This window comes from Equus quagga, chromosome 3 (assembly GCF_021613505.1).
Source record: "Equus quagga isolate Etosha38 chromosome 3, UCLA_HA_Equagga_1.0, whole genome shotgun sequence".
Taxonomy (NCBI): domain Eukaryota; kingdom Metazoa; phylum Chordata; class Mammalia; order Perissodactyla; family Equidae; genus Equus; species Equus quagga.
The window spans coordinates 112,639,166-112,657,818 of NC_060269.1; the positions used below are offsets into that span (position 1 = coordinate 112,639,166).

The 18,653-nt window shown below is 37.5% G+C and overlaps 1 protein-coding gene across 5 annotated transcripts in view; it reads right to left on the reverse strand.

Moving 5' to 3' along the window:
• The window catches only part of CRACD (capping protein inhibiting regulator of actin dynamics), a 274,637-nt gene that overhangs the window by 164,123 nt on the left and 91,861 nt on the right, over positions 1–18,653 (reverse strand). The window lies entirely within an intron of this gene.

The following is an 18,653-nucleotide window of genomic DNA, read 5'->3' on the forward strand; positions in this document are numbered from 1 at the left end:
AACTTCTCAAAGGTAACTGTTTATGAGCAGATCTTAGGCGATAAACTGCATCTCCTCAATACTCGGCTGGAGAATAAATAGCTATCAATTTCCTATATTCTTAAAGGAAAATCTAGAGTTCTGGCATGAAAGGACAGGTCTAGTAAAGGGGTCATGAACCTGCTCACCTGTTCACCAGGTATGGAAGGTAGAGCTTTGAGACAGAGGGCCAAGAAGCCTTTTCTTTCGAGAGTACTATCACTTAAGCCAATGCTAAGAATCCACGGCCCTTGATCAGATGATAAATCATTTATACTTTAGACATGATTCTAAGACAACCGTCAAATGTGTAACCTTCTTGAAGGCTCTCTTGAATTTCCATTCTCCTATTTTCATTTTCCCATTTCTTTTCCACCTTGTTTTATCTGGGAAAGTACTTTTTGTTCCAACTCGGGTCTAGTCTCTCCTGCTTGGGTTTGAGAACTCAGTGGAGAATCTTCCCTGGTTTAGCTACAAAGAAACAACTTACTCCCCATCTCTTCATTGGCTCTCTGCCAGTGGGAACAGACTTCCACAGATCCATCCACACCCCAACCATGGATGAATCTTACCGGTCTCAGTAATGCCTTTATTTTATGCCCCATCAACATGGGTAGTCTTTAACCTAAAAAAATGTGATGTATTTTATGTGCTGGTTTGTAAAGTCAGTTGTTGAAATGCTGATGGTCTTTTGATATAGAAACTATGTGACAAATGGTCATTAGGTTCTCAGGCTAGCTCTCACGCCTAATTATCCATATCACCACAATACTATGGGGGGGATGTGAAGTCCTTCTGTGTTCCTGAACCCCCTTGATCTCAAGGAAGGCTGGCAAGGGATCCTTTACACATACAACCACGTATGTGCATGTCCTCAACCCTTTCTCCCCTTCTTTTTCTTAACTTAAAAATTAGATACAATACACACTGTCCTACACATTTCTTTCTTCTCTTAACAAGGTATCTCGGGGATCATTGCATATCCATACAATGCAGACAGGCCATGTTCTTTTTAATAGTTCTATGGATAGAACACAGCTTACCTTTTTAAAAAAATTAAAGTCATTTATACATTTATTAATAATTTGATAAATTGTGTATAAAATTTAAAATTTTCTTTTTTCAATGTAAAAACAGTCAATCACCACCACCACAAAAGAAAAATCAAAAAGTAAAAAAAATTATCCACAATCCCACTAAAACTATGTTGGATCGTTCTCTCAAGACAGCATTCTTAAAGCTGGCGGACAGACCCTTCATACCAGAACCACTTCGCATGCCTGTCAAATAGGCAGATTCCAGGGCACCGTCCCACACTTACTAAATCAGAATTTCTGAGAAGGGGGCCTTAGCATTGCAAGATTTACAGCTGAAGTTTGAAAACTGTGACCTGAAGGCCCTTTTCTCTGCCTTTAAAAAAAAAGTTTTAATTGTACTTTACATTCAATTTTGTATTCCTACTTTTTTCAGTTCTTACAGCTAATGTTTTATAATAAGCATTTTTCCACGTTACTAAATTGTCTTTGCTATACTCATTTTAATTGCCTGGATAATATGCCACTGAATGTTTTTTTTTTTGTTTTTTTAAAGATTTTATTTTTTTTCCTTTTCTCCACAAAGCCCCCTGGAACGTAGTTGTATATTCTTAGTTGTGGGTCCTTCTAGTTGTGGCATGTGGGATGCCGCCTCAGTGTGGTTTGATGAGCAGTGCCATGTCCGCGCCCAGGATGTGAACTGAGGAAACACTGGGCCGCCTGCAGCAGAGCGCTGGAACTTAACCATTCAGCCCCGGGGCCAGCCCCTGAATGAGTGTTTCTTAATTTACTTATCTGTTCATCTGTAGTTGGACATTCAGATTTCACCCTCCAAATTCTTGCTCTTTCATATTGTCCTTTGAAACAAGTAAGGAGTTAAGAGCTAAGGCTAATATTTACAGACAAATGATCCACTTGGTGCCCCGCTAATACAACTTCACTTCCATTTAAGACAAGTTTACTGAAGCCCGCCCTGGCCACAGTACACTGGGGGACAACAAGATGAGGAATTCAAGACCCTATCTGTCAAGCAGTTTAAAATCTTGCAGATAGTTTATAATCTAGAAACAATTGACCAAAGTTCCACTTAATCTGCTGGTCTTGGTAGGGGCCTGAGTTTGAACGCCTCCGAGGCAGCTACTCTCACGATCTCTGTTTTAAAGATGAAGAAACTGAGGTTTAGGGTAATCAAGCAGCTTGTTCAGCGCCACACAGAAAGTGGAAGAATTGAGATTTGAACCTAGACAGCACGACCCTAAGGCAGGGATTGGCAAACTTTTTCTGTAAAGGACCAGACAGCCCATATTTTAGGCTTTGGGGCCAGAGAGCCCCTGACACAAGTACTCAACTCTGCTATTGCAGAGTAAAAACGTCCACAGACAATACTTGAATGCACGGCTGTGGCTGTCTTCCAATTGAATTTTGCTTGCAAAAACATGCTCCTGCTCTAGGGCATATACTCTTCACTCCCATGCTACTGCGCTACCTCATTTGGTCAGTCTGATATATTGAGCATCTTCTCTGTGCTAAGTAAATGCATGGCTGCAAAATGAATAAAACGAGTCTCTGTCCCCAAAAAGCTCCAAGATGAGAAAAAGATCATGTAACTGAGTACGACATTTAACCTCTGTCAATGACTCAATTTTAAAGCTATAAATATTAATAAATAATATTTTTCCCCATACAACACGGATGCTCTGAAGATTAGCAAGACTTCATGTATTTTGATTTACTCAGCTGAATGCCTTTTTTTTACATGTTAAATTGATGTTTGCTCTTTAGCAGTTCCAAAGGCGATGAGTAAATCAACCAATCTATCCTTTGCTCACATAGGAGTCCCCTTATGTTAACAAACTAGCAATTTTTATCTAGTTTGATTGCTACACTTTATTTTTACGAAGCACTTTTAAAATTTATGCTATATTAAATTTTCCACTGGGATTAAATAGCTTTTAAAATTTTATTTCATAACACAGTGGGAAAGAACAAAAATCTGTATAATTCAGAAACACTGTGATATATCCTCACCAAGTTACAAATTTACAATATCTTCCTGTTATTTAGATTTTCTGGGTTATATAAGTTCTTTGCATGTAACTCATGGGCATTCTGACACTCTTGGTGCATCTGTAAAAACAGCCAGGAAGAATCAGACATTTACTTTTAGGGGATAAACAGGATGATTTTTAAATTGCTCAAAAAACTATATACTCAGAAATAAGGAATGACTACATATACATGCATTAATGTGAATGAATCGCAAAAGCACTATGCTGAGTGAGAGAAGTCAGACACAAATGGCTGGGTACTGTATGATTTCATTTATATGGCATTTGAGAAAGGGCAAAACTATAGGGACAAATTTCAGCTCGGTGGTGGCCAGGAGCTGGGGACAGGAGGAGGGGATTGATGGTCGAGGGGTGTGAGGGACATTTTTTCCTATACCCTGATTGTGGTACGGTCACATGACTGTACATATGTCCCAACTGGACCTTAAAAAGGGGGAGGTTCACTGTTTGTAAATTAGACCTCAATAAACTCGTCCAAAACTGTTGTAGAGAGTTCCTCGGGCAAAGATAAATGGAGACTAGGCCTAAAATTAGGTTCCAACAAACTGCTCTTCAGGTTAAATTCTGAACAGGAGCTAATATTGTGATTTGTGTCAGATGCGCTGCATCTGTTTATTCCCAAGGACAGAGAGAGCGAGAACCTTGGGGCAGGGCGATCTTTGAAAGCAAGTGGAAGGAAAGAGAAACAGCTGAGGCAACTGGAGAGCCCTGACCCAGATGGCAGTTTCTGGTCGTTCTTCACAGACTCCTGGAAGTTCTAGTTCCACTGTGTTAAGGAAGTTCAGGTAAATTATATCTTTCTTCTATATTCAGTCTGACCCACATCTTTACCTCAAACTGCCGGGGAAAATGAAAAGTGCAGACACTGTAGTGGTCCGATGACTGCCTTCAGTCACGTTTCTAGGGCTAGTCACTTAAAGAATATCCACTGAGGGCCAGCCTGGTGGCGTCGTGGGTAAGTTCAAGTACTCCGCTTCAGAAGCTCAGGGTTCACAGGTTCAGATCTCGGGCACGAACCTACACACTGCTCATTTAGCCATGCTGTGGTGACATCCCATATACAAAATAGAGGAAGACTGGCACAGATATTGGCTCAGGGACAATCTTCCTCAAGCAAAAAAGAGGGAGATTGGCACAGATGTTAGCTCAGGGATAATCTTCCTTACCAAAAAAAAAAATTTAAAAATTAAAAAACAAAAATAAAAAGGAATATCCAACGAGAGTCTATTATCTGCAAACGAGATGGAAACCCTGCTCTCCAGGAGCTTAACGTTCTGACAGATGGCTGAGAGTTCACATTTACTGATGCTTACCGTGCACCAGGTGCCACGTGGACTGACTCTTAATTCATACAATTACTGAAGGCAGAATCCATTCTTACCATCCCCATTTAAAGGTAAGGAAACTGAAGCCCTGGGAGTTAACTAACTTGTCCAAAGACACACAGCTAGTAAGTAGCACAACCTGGATTCAAACCCAGACAGATGCACTCCTCAGGCCAGGCTCTTAGCTACACTGCCTCTCTGAGCAGCGTGCAGGGCAGCAGAAAGGTTGTCCTCAGAGAGTCCCAGAATATCAGTCCTAGATACCTAGAAAATATCTGCAGGATTAAATAAAGCTATCCTACTAAAAATCAAATAACATCTATTTATAATTTACAAAAAAATAAAAAAGAAATACTAATTAACATATGCAGAAAAATATTTACCTTACAATCAAAGAAATAAAACAATAAAATGAGATTTAGTATTTTGCTTATTAAATTAGCAAGCAAAGAGTTCAAATAGAGACAGCAAAGACTCAGGCACTGCTAATGGAAATGTAAATTAATACAGTTGGGAAGGTAGTTTGCATCTCAGCCATAAACATATTTATTCCCCTTAACCTAGTTTTTCCATTTATATGACTTTATCTTTAGGAAATAATCCAAAACATGGAAAAAGTTATGTGTGGCAAAGATACTTGTTGCAGTAGATGGTATTTATAAGCGTATAACAATATTTATTATTTATACAATTTATCACTTATATAATTTAAAAAGCCAAGCCTAAAAATTAAAATTAAAATAAAACCTACACACCTCTGATCCAAAATTGTGGTTTTTAACAAAGTAGGCATTTTGTCATCTCACCAGCACTGGTTAGGCTGTGGTTAATACCAGCTAGAAGATGCATAAGTAGAAGTGTGCCAAAACACAAAATCGCTATCAAGGGTTTCACAAGGAGAAGATTCCATTTGCCAGAAATGTGAAAAGTCTGGTGGGCATATGTAACAAAATCATTCTCAGGCCCCAAATCACATCAATCTGTGTGGCTGTTTCTTTTTTCTCATCCTCAAATGCCAGAAGAAAATAGAACAAGTTTTTCCTTTCCACAGTCCCTCCTAATTTTACACATTGCCTAAACATGCAAATTTATGCAAAAGCAAAATGCTATTTTAGTCTTTCCTGATAGAATCACTTTCATTAAGTGATCTTCCTATAAAAACAAACATCTCATGGTGAGCTACCCCTACAAATCCAAAGACTGAGAACTAGTTATTACAATTACCAGGAATAATGAACATTTTTCAGCTCATTATTTACTTTATAGACATTAATGGGTTTTTTTAATCTACAGATCTTATTTAGGATGAAGAATGTCTCTGTGGCTTTCTTACTATATCCAGAACCCCCAGATAAAGCCTTTGTGTGGAGTTCTTTATCTCCCTCTACATCTTCCTTCTGCACTAATGCACATCTTCAGGATTGAAAGGCAATGAGGAAATATGCACAAGGTATTCTCGTCTATTTAATGAACTACAGGAGGTTCAAAAGGCAGGAGCACAGGGGCAAAGAGTATTGAGAATGAAGCTGGACAGCCATGCAATGGTGAGCAGACTAACACTTACCACGTGACAGGTGTGTGTATCATGTCAAATCATTTCTAAATCATTTCTTTTCTTTTTTTTTTTTTGGTGAGGAAGATTGGCCTTAACATCTGTTGCCAATCTTCCTCTTTTTGCTTGCTAACATCTGTGCCAATCTTCCTCTATTTTGTATGTGGGACGCCCCCACAGTATGGCTTGATGAGTAGCGTGTAGGCTGTGCCTGGAATCCGAACCCGTGAACCCCAGGCTGCCAAAGTGGAGTGCAGAAACTTAACCACTATGCCACCAGGCCAGCCCCTCAAATTGTTTCATTTTTATGGTGCCTAGGAGAGGTAGGCATAATTGTTCTCATTTTTACTGATGAAGAAATTGAGGCTCCTAAGGCTGAAGCAGCTTGCCCCAATTCACATAGCTGACAGGGGGCAAGAACAAAATTCAAAAAACCTGGAGACAGTGCACAGGCTCTTTTTATTTGGTGTCCTTAATGATCTGTCATGCAGCCCCTGCATCCTGTAGAAGGGGCATATATCTTCCGAAGAGTCTGTTCATATCAATATGAACTTTCTAAGTAGCCTGCTTTAAAAAACAGGTAGCGAAATAGTATGAAACCTTTCCCGACTCAAAATACAGGATGGCTAAAATATCAAAATATGGAAGTAACTTAGCTATGAGGTTTGTGGTATGGCTGCTTTTGCTAGATTTTTCTATAATAAATATGTGTTAATTTTTATACAAAAGAAAATTCCAGTGAAAGTTATTTTTAATATTTTAATGTTTTTAAAGTCCAGGATAAGAGTCCTGCTACTATGTAGCACTGTGCCTGGCAGGATGGAGAAGAGGCTACTGGGGTTAGTTAGCACTGGTGATGACAGCATTTGGACAGTGCAACTATGTTTAGAAAGATTTTGTATAGCTTTACTAAAGAGATCTTCTCCCAAGAAACAGAAGAAAACGTACTAGAGATACGGCAGTAAGTGCTAGAATTTTCTTCTCCTCCTTGAATACTGACGATAACCTTCTCTTCCTTTTCATGGTAACTTTATAACAGGACTTTCAGCATGATTCTTCCCCTGATGGGTGAGCTCTCACAACACTATAAAGTACTAACTACCATCACATAAGATACAACAGGCAATGACTTCTGCACAGGGGACGTGGGAGGTGTTCCACGGGGAAAATGACTTTGGGCTGGATACGAAGAAAGAGTCAGATTTTTGCCAGATACGGAAGCAAGAAAGGAGAAAAGAGCATTTAAAGGTTCTGGGGAGCAAGAGTGCAAGCTTGTCTTTCTCTGGAATTCACAAAACAATACTGAGAAAGAAGTTGTGCTCTAAGATCTGTCCTGAAATAGTTCCCTATCTTTCATCGATATGCAAAACTAGAATGCAGCCAGAATCCGTAAAGAGCTGATTGATGGCAGTGCCAGCTCAGTGACATCACCCTGATGGATGCAGCAGTTTGCTGTCACCTTGTGACGGACATTCTTCTCTCTCCTTGTTGACATATCATTGCACAGGTGACAGCCAGCCATAAAGATAAGGCATCTAAACAACTATCAAGTAGACAAGTTGTGGGTCTTATGCAGAGATTTATTAACTTCTACAAAATACTAATAAAGTAGTTGCCAATTGAGCTGACATGATCACAATGCCTCAAAAATGTCCTTTTTTGAGAATTACAGGCAGAGCACAAACAAGGTCTATCTTTACCCAAGAAGCCAAGAACTTATGGATGATCTCTGTTCTTTCCTCCAGAGGAGTTATAAAAAACATTTATTTATTTATAGCATTTTCTGTCAGGGCTAAGAGACTTTCACGCAAAAGCACTATTTTAGCAAACCTTTGAAAGAACACAAAAATAGGCCGTTCATTTTCAGAAAGCTACACCTGCATGATCCAAACATTTTAAAGAACATATTTATACCGTAGGAACCACAGAGACAACACAGAGAAATGGCATTTGGTATTTTCACTTGATCTACGGAGAAGAGATTCTTCCTCCTAAGTGTCAGCAACCAAATTTAGAGGCCTTTGTATGAGAAGTTGTTAGAACTAAGAATGCATGCATGCATGTGTATTTGTGTAGAATTTGCCTCATTCCATAGGGATTTGGGGTAGCTTTCAGCAAGTCCATGTGTAACCAGATAACAGTAAAATATTTATAGAAAGTTTAAAGTCCAGACAGCGAACAACGCAAGTGAGAGAGTAGAAATTCAAGACCACTGAAATGAAAGACATACATATGCACGCCATAATTAAACTTCAAGTTTGACTCTGGGGCCCTAGGCAGTCAAAATGAAAAGAGAGGCACAATTAGTCACATCATGCTCATCAGCAGAAAGGAGGAGGCATACAATACCTCCGGAAAGCTAGGTTTTCCTGAACCCTGAATTTTAAAAGGAAATTATCCAATAGGGGCACAAATTCTTTGGGGAGCACTGAATTCAGACAGGAGACACTGCCCTCAAAACTTCTGTAATAAATGCAGTAAATGATTTCATAAATTTTTTTTCTTGTATCATCCTTTGATTTAAAAAAAAAGACAAAACATTAAAACTCAACTCCATGAAGGGGGTTCTTTGAATGACTAAGGTGATTTTGCTCAGCAGTGTTACTTGCTAGCAGACTGACTGATAGGACTCAGGAGTTCAAAAAAAGAGTGGATGGATGACATTTTTTGCAGTCAATCTTCCAGAGAACAGACACTCATTCATTCATTCATTCATTCGTTCGTTCATTCATTTCTTGGGCTTCTCCCAGATGCTAGGGATCAATTAGGTGCTGTGGATCAAGGGTATAGTGAGACACAGTTCCAATGCTAGAAGTACTCATGGTTTGGTAAACTCTGATTTTTAAAGATTTTTTTTTGTCAGAGACATTTTCTCCACAAGTTTTTACGGTAGCTCTTCATGGCAACTTGGAAAGGATGATAAAAGAACCATATTTACCCTGGTTCACTAGAAGCACTTAATAATGTCTTTTTAATTTTTTTTCTCCAGAAGACATCATATTCACTCATTCATTTACAAATATTTATTGAGCGCCTATCATTTCCAGGCACTGTTTTTGGCACTGAGTTTTAGCCACGAAAAATACAAACAAAAATCCTTGCCCTTAAGGAGAGCATCCATTCTAGCGGGTAATAATACGCGCCAGGCAGAGTTCTAAGCTAAATACAAATATTCATTCATTTAACCCTCACAATAAGCTACAGGATAAAGTACTATGACGATTTCCACTTTACAGAGTAGAAAACTGAGGCAGAGTAATGTTAAATACCAAAGTCCCACGCTAGCAGGTGGTAGAGCAGGGACTGAGTCTGGCCCCAGAGTCCACGTCCCTAAGCACGGCAGAGACTGTCCCTCACAGCAGGTGCTCAGGAAATACCTGCTGAGCGAAGGAACAGAAGAGAGGAGGACAGAAAGGTCAGAGAAGTCAGAAAGAATGTTACAAAGATTAATCAAATCTTCACCTTTCTGCAGAAAACCTTAATGGTCACAAAGCACTTTCAAATGAAACCTGATTGAAGCTTCATTACCACTCTGTGAGGCGTGTACTCTGATCCTCTTTATTTGGAGGTCGCACAGTTGGCAAGTGGTGGCATCCTGTGCTCTCTCTAACTCGCCCCAGAGGCAGGAGTGGTAAACGCAGCTGGAGGTGCCAAGTAAAGCTCCCTAGAGGAAGAGGCATCGAGCCGCGCCGTGTTAAATGAACGAGTAGGATTTTAAAGTCACATTTCCAGAAGATTAAGGAAGTCAAGAAAACCGAAGTGCCGGGCAAACAGTAATAATTCAATAAATATTTGAACCAAAATGTATTTATTTCCATCGGTTCACAAATCAGAATGCTGCTATGAAAGGCCAATCTAAATGAAGGGAAATGCTCTGGTCCTGAGAGATCACTGGAGTGGTCCATCTAGTTATCACAGTTAGTGTCCCCTTGAATTGTTAGTACCTTGGAAATGCACTATTCCTAGAAGAGTAACTACTCATACAATTCAATACTAGTCACTATGCAGCACTGATCTTCTCAATGGGGAAAATAAGACATTCAGCAAGTAAATAACCAAATGCCTTCAAATCATGTTAAGCACCATGAAGAAAAGAGAGTGTTTTAATAAAGAATACTGAGGTACGGGGTAAGATGAACTTAACTGATAATCAGGGAAGACCCATCTGAGTAGAGAACAATTATCCTTTCTCATACTGAGTAAGACAAGAAAAGTGCAGCTGTGTAAAGGGCAAGAGGACACGTGTTCAGGTGAGGTTCTGGGGTAGAAAAGAGTATAGAATGTTCAAGGAGCTGAAAAAAATGGTTTGCTTCTCTTGCTTTCTACATCATAGCAAAAGAAAGAAGAATATGAAATGGAGTTGAAGACTGAAGCGTAAGTCAGATCATTTGGAGCTTTTATTCTGAGAGGAATGAGGAAACACTGCATGGTTTTAAGCAAGGAGGTGACATGATCAGATTTGCACTGATAAGAGATGTCTGGAAATGGACCAGAGTGAAGCAGGAGTGGAAGTGGAGAAACCAGTGAAGAGGCTACTGTAATCGTGCAAGTGGAAGGAGAGAGTGAGCCAAGAGGAACTGGAGAGAAGTGGAAAGACATGAGGCATATTTGGAAGTAAAATGTATACAGTTTGCTGGCAGACTGAAGCTAGGAGTAGTGCGGAAGAGAGCAAAGACTAAAGGCTGACATCTATTTTTTCAGCCTGAGGAAGGAGGAAGATGGTAATGCAACCGAATGAGATGGAGATGACTAGGGGAGGAACCCACTTAACGGATGAAGTCAGGAATTCTATTTTGAACAAACAAAATTTAAGATGCCTGTGAGACAGGCAACTGGAAATGTCAGGTAAGCAACTGGATAGACAGGGATGGAACTCAGAGGAGAAAGCTGAGCAAGCAATAAATTTGGGTGGTCACCTATGTGTAAGGAGGACATTCCCAAGGGAACTGATGTCAGAAAGTAAGGAAATAGCAAAAGAAAGAGGTGACGTGTCACAAAAGACAGAAGCCTGCTTGAAGTGGCTCTCACTGGCCAAAAATACTTATTTATTACAAAAATAAAAAACAGTAATTGAACAGTGGAGAAGTTCAGCAATCACCACCTTAATCAAGTATTCAAAGCTAATTTCAGTAATAGGATGAATCAAAATAATCTTTCACTGGATAGGATGCAATGGGGAGAACACAGAAGGTCATCTTCTGTGATATTCCTGGAAAGATACCTAACTTAAATCTAACCATGATAAAAACAAGAGAATCATAAATTGAAAGATATTCAACAAAATCACTGGCCTGTAACCTGCAAAATTGTCAAGGTCATGAGGGTCAAGGAAAGCCTGAAGAGTGGTTCCAGGTTAGAGACCAGAGAGCCATGGCAACTAAACACAACGTGTAATCTGAACTGGATTCTTTTGCCATAAAGGTCATGATTCAGACAATTAGAAAAATTTGTATGGGGTCTATAGTTTAGACAGTAGCAATGTAATCATGGAAATTTCCTGATTTTGTTGGCTATATTAGGGATACATAGGAGAATGTCCTCGTTTGTAGAAAACACAAACTGAAGTATCCTTGCACATTAAAGTATCATGTTGGTATCTCAAATGGTTCAAGATAAAAAGGTTATTTGTGCTGTACTTGCAAATTTTTTATAAATTTCAGATTGTTTAAACAAAAAGCAATGAGTTGCAATAATATACCTATATACTAGATTGTAAACACTAAAAGTCTGACCAATACCAAGTATTTGTGAGGATATGAAACAACAGAAACGCTCATACACAGTTGCAAAGAGAGAAAATTGGAAGAATCATTTTAGAAAACTGTTTGGCATTATATAATAAAATTGAAGCCACACATCCCCAGTGAGTCAGCAACTGCATTCCTAGAGAATCCCTTAAATAGGAGCACCAGGATGTTCATGCAGCACTGTCTAGGAATCAAAAACTGGAAATAACCTAGATATCTATCAATAGTAGAATAGATCAATAAATTGTTTGTATGTTTATATAGTGGAATACTATACAGCAACAAATAGGAATGAATTAGAGCAACACTCATCGACAAGGACAAATCTCATACACTATGTTGAATGAAAGAAACAAGATGCAGCCATTTAATAAAGTTCAAAAATAGACAAAACTAAACTAAAACTTTAAGAAAAGTAAAGAAGTGATTATCACAAAAGCCAAGACAGTGGAGGCAAGGAGGGAATGGGTTATAAGAGGGAAGGTGCACAGAGAACAGAGGTGGTTTCTAGATGCTAGCAATGTTCTATTTCTTGCCATCAGAGTGGTGGCTCTGCTGACGCTCATTTTATCATTATTTGTTAAAGAGTACATACATGATTTGTGCACTTTCTGGATATATGTAGTATTTCTTAATTTTAAAATTATTAAAAACAATTGCTTGCATTTTATGAATGCTTACTATGTACCAGCTACTGTATTAAGCATATACACATGTTTTATTCTATTTAAACTTTCCCAGCCTATGAGGCAGATGCTATTACTATATTCTCCAGTTTACATTTGTGCAAACTGAAGCTTTGTGAATTATCCAATGTCAGAACTAACAAATGGGAACATGAATCCCTTTAGGCTAACATGGAGCTTGAAAATTAACCACTAAACTGTTCTTACCAAGTATTGCTTTGATTTTTCACTATTTTTCAATATATGTTATTAGAATTTGGGCTTCTTAAAGGATTTGTCTATGAGTTTCCATACTATTTAGTGTAGTGCTTTAAAATTGAGGCTTGATAAGTAGTGATGACTAACTGAACAATTTGCTATTTACTTTTTTTGCTGAGGAAGATGTGCCCTGAGCTAACACCTGTGCTAATCTTTCTCTATTTTGTATGTGGGTTGCCGCCACAGCATGGGTGATGAGGGGTGTGGGTCCACGCCCAGGATCCAAACCAGCGAACCCGGGCGGCTGAAGAGCAGTGCGCCAAACTTAACCACTATGCCACGGGGCCGGCCCCAATTTGTTACTTCCAACAGAACTATAAACCTTTGTGTAATGTGCTGAGATTTTTTTCAGTCCTTCAATCAGTGCTGACAGCTTGAATTTTCAATTATAAGGCAAAAATCTTTAAAAAGTCATTCGAACTAGGAAAACATTAACATTGAAGCTTACATGTCTTTGACAGCAAGAACGCATGCAAGCACACTACAGCACTTCCAAGGAAAGTGAAGGACTTGGGAGAGCATTCCACATACAGCCCATTTGAAGGAATTATGTGTAGCCATAAAAATTCAAACTTGCCCTGAAAATCAGGTTTTTGTACTTGACAAAGTTCTACTGAGCCAATTTCACTATACTATATTTTGAAAAGAAATCATAGCTTTTGATTTCCTTTACTGGCTTTGAATTTATGCAATATCTTTCTCCCTAAAAAAAGCTCGGCATTTCATTTTGACCAAATATTATCCAATTTATTTTCCAATTTTCCAAGAGTTTTATTTTCAACTTTACAGATAAACAAATGTAGAAGATTCAAAATAAACTTTAAAAGGCAATTCCCAAAAAGGAATCAATTTTTTTTCTATTTGAAAGATGTACCAGTCTCACACTGCAGGATTCAAGAGTTTGAGAATTGCATCTTTCCTCTCGAACAGCTAGAGCTTTCTACTGAACTTGTAGTACAATCCAGCACCAGGATCATCTCCTATGTAACTCTAATCAGTTTTATGATGACATAGAAAATCAAGCTGAGATCAATTAGCAGCAATGGCAGGGGGACAGAGAGGAGAGCGGGCAGTTGTGGTACTAGAGAAGAAAAGAAAGACTGCTAAGGATCTCACTGTTTCATCCTTGCCATGGACAGAAAATACACATTTAAATGCACTCATAAAAATCTAAGGAGTAAACACTACAACAAGTGAAATAGGATATTTAACTTATGAACCTGATCAATTGAGTAAATCGTAGGAAAGAAAAATAAAAGGAACACTAAATCATAATAAACAGAAGATAAAAGATTTAAGGAATAATAACAAATATAAAAAGATGCTCAACATCATTAGCCATGAGGGAAAGGCAAACCACAAACCCAATGAGATACCAGTTCACATCAACTAGGATGCTGCATTAGTTTGCTAGGGCTGCTATAACAAAGTACCACAGATTAAGTGGCTTAAAGAATAGAAATTTATTTTCTCAACGTTCCAGAGGCTGAAAGTCCAAAATCAAAGAGTCAGCAGGTTTGGTTTCTCCTAATGCCAGTGTCCTTAGCCTGCAGATGGCTGCCTTCTTGCTGTGTCCTCATATGGCCTTTTTCTGCGTGCACATCCCTGGTGTCTTGTTCTCTTCTTATAAGGACACCAGTCTTGTTGGGTTAGGGCCCCACCCTTATGACCTCATTTAACATTAATTAGCTCTTTGGAGGCCCTATCTCCAAATATAGTCACACTGGGGGTTAGGACTTCAACATATGAATTTGGGAGCACACAATTCAGTCCACAACAGATGGCTATAACAAAAAAGATGGGCAATAACAAGAGTTGATGAAGACGTGGAGAAATTACAACCTTCATTCATTGCTGGTAGTACCACAACATGGTGTAACAACTTTGGAAAACAGTCTGCCAATTTCTCAAAAGGTTAAACACAGAGTTACCATATGACCCAGCAATTTCACTCCTGAGCATATACTCAAAGGAAATGAAAGCACAGGCCACACAAAAACTACTACATGAATGTTCAGAGCACTATTATTCATAATAGCCAAAAAGTGGAAAAACCTAAATGTTCATGATGAATAGATAAATAAAATGTGAAATATCCATATAAAGAAATATTATTTTGGAATAAAAAGGAATGAAGTATTGATACATACTACAAGACGGAAGCTTGAAAACATTATGCTAAGTGAAAGAAGCCAATCACAAAAGCCCACATATTATAAGGTCCCAACTATATAAAATGTCCAGAAGAGGTAAATCCATGTAGACAGAAAGTAGATCAGCAGTTGCCTAGAGCTAGGGGTTAGAGGGATAGGGAGGAAAAAAGGAAACGATTTTTAGTGGATAGAGGATTTCTTTTTGGGGTGGTGGAAATGTCCTAAAATTGATTGTGACGATAACTGCAAAACTCTGTGAATCTACTAAAAATCACTGAATTATAAACTTTGAATGAATTAATTATGTGATGAGTGAATTATCTTTCAATACAGCTGTTAAAAAAAGAATAAATTTAGCATTGTCAAAATATATGTAAATGGATTAAATTCCTCTATTAAAAAATCAGGACACTCAGCGTGGGTTAAAAAAAATCTTATCATATATCAGTGACAAGATACATTAGATAAAAATTGTAAAGAAATTTTGAGAATAAAAGTCTGGGCAAAACACATATCAGACAAATGAAAACAGAAAACTAAGAAAGGGTGGCAATACTACTATTAGATAAAATATTCTCTGATCATGCTTATTATAAAAGAATAATAAAACATTGAACAGGGGCCGGCCTGGTGGCACAGAGGTTAAGTGTGCACGTTCTGCTTCGGCAGCCTGGGGTTCGCCGGTTTGGATCCCAGGTGTGGACATGGCACCACTTGGCACGCCATGCTGTGGTAGGTGTCCCACATATAAAGTGGAGGAAGATGGGCACGGATGGTAGCTCAGGGCCAGTCTTCCTCAGCAAAAAGAGGAGGATTGGCAGCAGATATTAGCTCAGGGCTAGTCTTCCTCAAAAATACAAAACAAAACAAAACATTGAACACATTTATACCTAACCAACTGTAACCTAAAATCATAAGCAAAGTCTAATGAATCACTAGATATTAAAAAGCACTCTTTTGAATAATTCTTGGGTAAAACTGGAAATCAAAACTGAAATGACAGATTATTCAGAAATTAACACAGGACCTGTAACGATAAAATCTATAGGATGCAGTCAAAGCTATATGCAGAGGAAAATTAACAGCATTAAAAATGTTCTTTATAACAACTTTGAAAGCTGCTAATGAATAAGCTAGGCAATTAACTTCGGGAAACTAAAAAATAACAATAAAATAAACCAAGATAAAATTAGGATAAAATAATCAATAAAAATAAAAGCAGAAATTAAAACATTAGAAAAAAAGAGAGGATTAATAAATAAAACTATGAGCTGGTTCTTTGAAATCATCAAGCTGTGTTCTACTAAATACTCATTCCAGGAGATATTAATAGATGCTCTGTGGGCGGAAAAACTTTTTGTGGCAAAAATGTTTGAAAAACATACTAAATCTTCCACTTAAGAATTCATAAACCACATTAGCATATTAAAGACTAAAAATTCCTAAAGCATATAACTGTTTTAATAGAATGATCCAGTCTCCCCATCTTATTTAGGGATGCATGTTCTTACTTGTCAGTATTCTTTGGGACAGCGCTCCATGGAATACCCATCTGGGAAATGTTGATATAGGTAAATCTAAGGGAAGTATTACTAAAAATAAATGAGAAAATATGAACATAGAGCATTTAGATGAGAAGTGGAATTTAACACAGATATAGATGAGGTTAAAATAAGAGAACTGTATGTAAGCTTTATACTTACAATTTTGAAAATATATATAAAATGGATGATTTTTAAGAAAAATATGCATTACCAAAATTTACTCAGAAAGAGGCAGAAAAATGAATAATCTAATAGCCATGAAAGAAATGTAGAAGGCTATGATTAAACAGCTCATTTGGAGACCTTGGCCCAAATACAGTCAAAATCTATGAACTCTTCTTGAACAGAAGAGTTTCCCCATTCTCTGGCATCTAGTTATCCTAGTTCTCACCACTAGCTTCTCTCTGCTGGATTACCACAACTTTCCAGCTGGTCTCCTGGCTCCAGTCTTGCCTCCCTTCCTATTCAACAAGTGAGATTCCTCTAATAAAGAAATCTGATCATATCACTTCTCTGCTTAACATCCTTTAAGGGCTCCTCATTAATCGTAGGAAGAAAATCCAAACTTCTGGCCATGTTCTACAAGACTCTGCAGGTTCTGGTCTCTGGGAAGCACTCTAGCCTTATCTCTCAACCCTCCTCCCCTCCCACCTTTGCTCCAGTCCTACTAAACATTTTCCCTTCTCTCAGGAGCACCACGTTCTCCCTCACTTCAGGTCTTCCCACAGGATCTTCCATCTCTCAAGGACACTCTCCTTGACTAACTCTCTGAGTGGACATTCTTACTTAAATGTCAGTTTAAATGCTACTTCCTCTGGAAAGCATTCTCTGATTTCCCCAAATCTAGAATAGATGCTCCTCCTACCTTTCTCTTATGCCATGTACTTTCCTTATTGTAGCATTTACAACACCAAGTTTTAATTTCCTATTTCCTTGACTCCATCCCTCAACAGACTACAAGCTCCAAGATGCCAGAGATTTTACCATCTTGTTCACCATTTAATCCCTAGTATTTACTAGCATTCCAGGCACATAACCGAAATTCAATATAAGTTTATTGAAAGAATGAATAAAGTTTAACACTGACACCAAAGATGAAAAAGACAGGAACCCCCCTAATAAAACTGAAGGTCAATCTCATCTATGAATATGCATGTAAAATTTGAAATAAAATATTGGTAAGTCAAATCTAGCAGTCTAATGAAAGAAGAATAAATCATGGTCAAGATGGGTTTACTCTGACTGCCAGGATAATTAACATTAGGAAACTTAAGAAGAAAAATTACATAATCTTTTTGATAGCTGATAAAGAATATTTGATAGACTTCAAAATTCATCATGATAACCACTCAGTAAATCTAAAATGGAAAGATATTTAACTTTATGTATATATAAAGTTTATATATAGCATTTGTTATAAAAGAACAGAAAACTCAATCTTAATCGTGAATCAACAGAGGCAAGAACAAGCAAGACAGAAGGGTGAAAACTGCTATTATTGTTTTGAACATTTTAGCTGAAAAGTAGTAAGACAAAAAAGAAAGACACAGTAAAAAAAATTGGAAAAACAGACAAAAATTACCATTATTTAAGCTTATCACTATCTACCTTGATACTATTCCGGACTAAGAGGAAATTTTAGTAAGTTTTCCAGTTACAGGATAACAACTTTGCCACATTAGTTAGAAAATATAATGGGAAAAAAAGGTACTATTCATGAAAACAGCAACAATATAAAATTCCTGTGAATAAATCTAATAAAAAAAGTACAGACTCTAAATGAAAAAGACTTCCCCAAATTAATCTCTAATTTGACTGAAGTCCAAGCAAGTCAATGAAATTTTTATGCCTGCAATTGGATATTATAATCTAAAATTCTTTTAATAAAGTAAGTGATTAACAATATGTAAAAAAAATTGTGGAAAAGAAAATCAATGAAAAGAGGCTTGCTTTACCAAATGGTAAAATGAAATATAACACTGAAATTTAAATAATGTGCTACCAGAACAGGAATATGCAAAAATGATTACAGGGCCAGGCTACAAAATATATAAATAAATCTAAAAATTATTGGAATTTAGTTTAGGTCACATCTGGACTTTTAAATTAGTATGGAAAGAATGTATTATTCAATAATTTTTCTTCTGACAATCAAGTAAACATTTGGGAAAAACTAAGATGACTACTTTATAAGTTATTATAAACAAGTAGATTAAAAGTGTAAATATTTTTCAAACTCAGAATACTAAAAGAAAATGTTATAATGT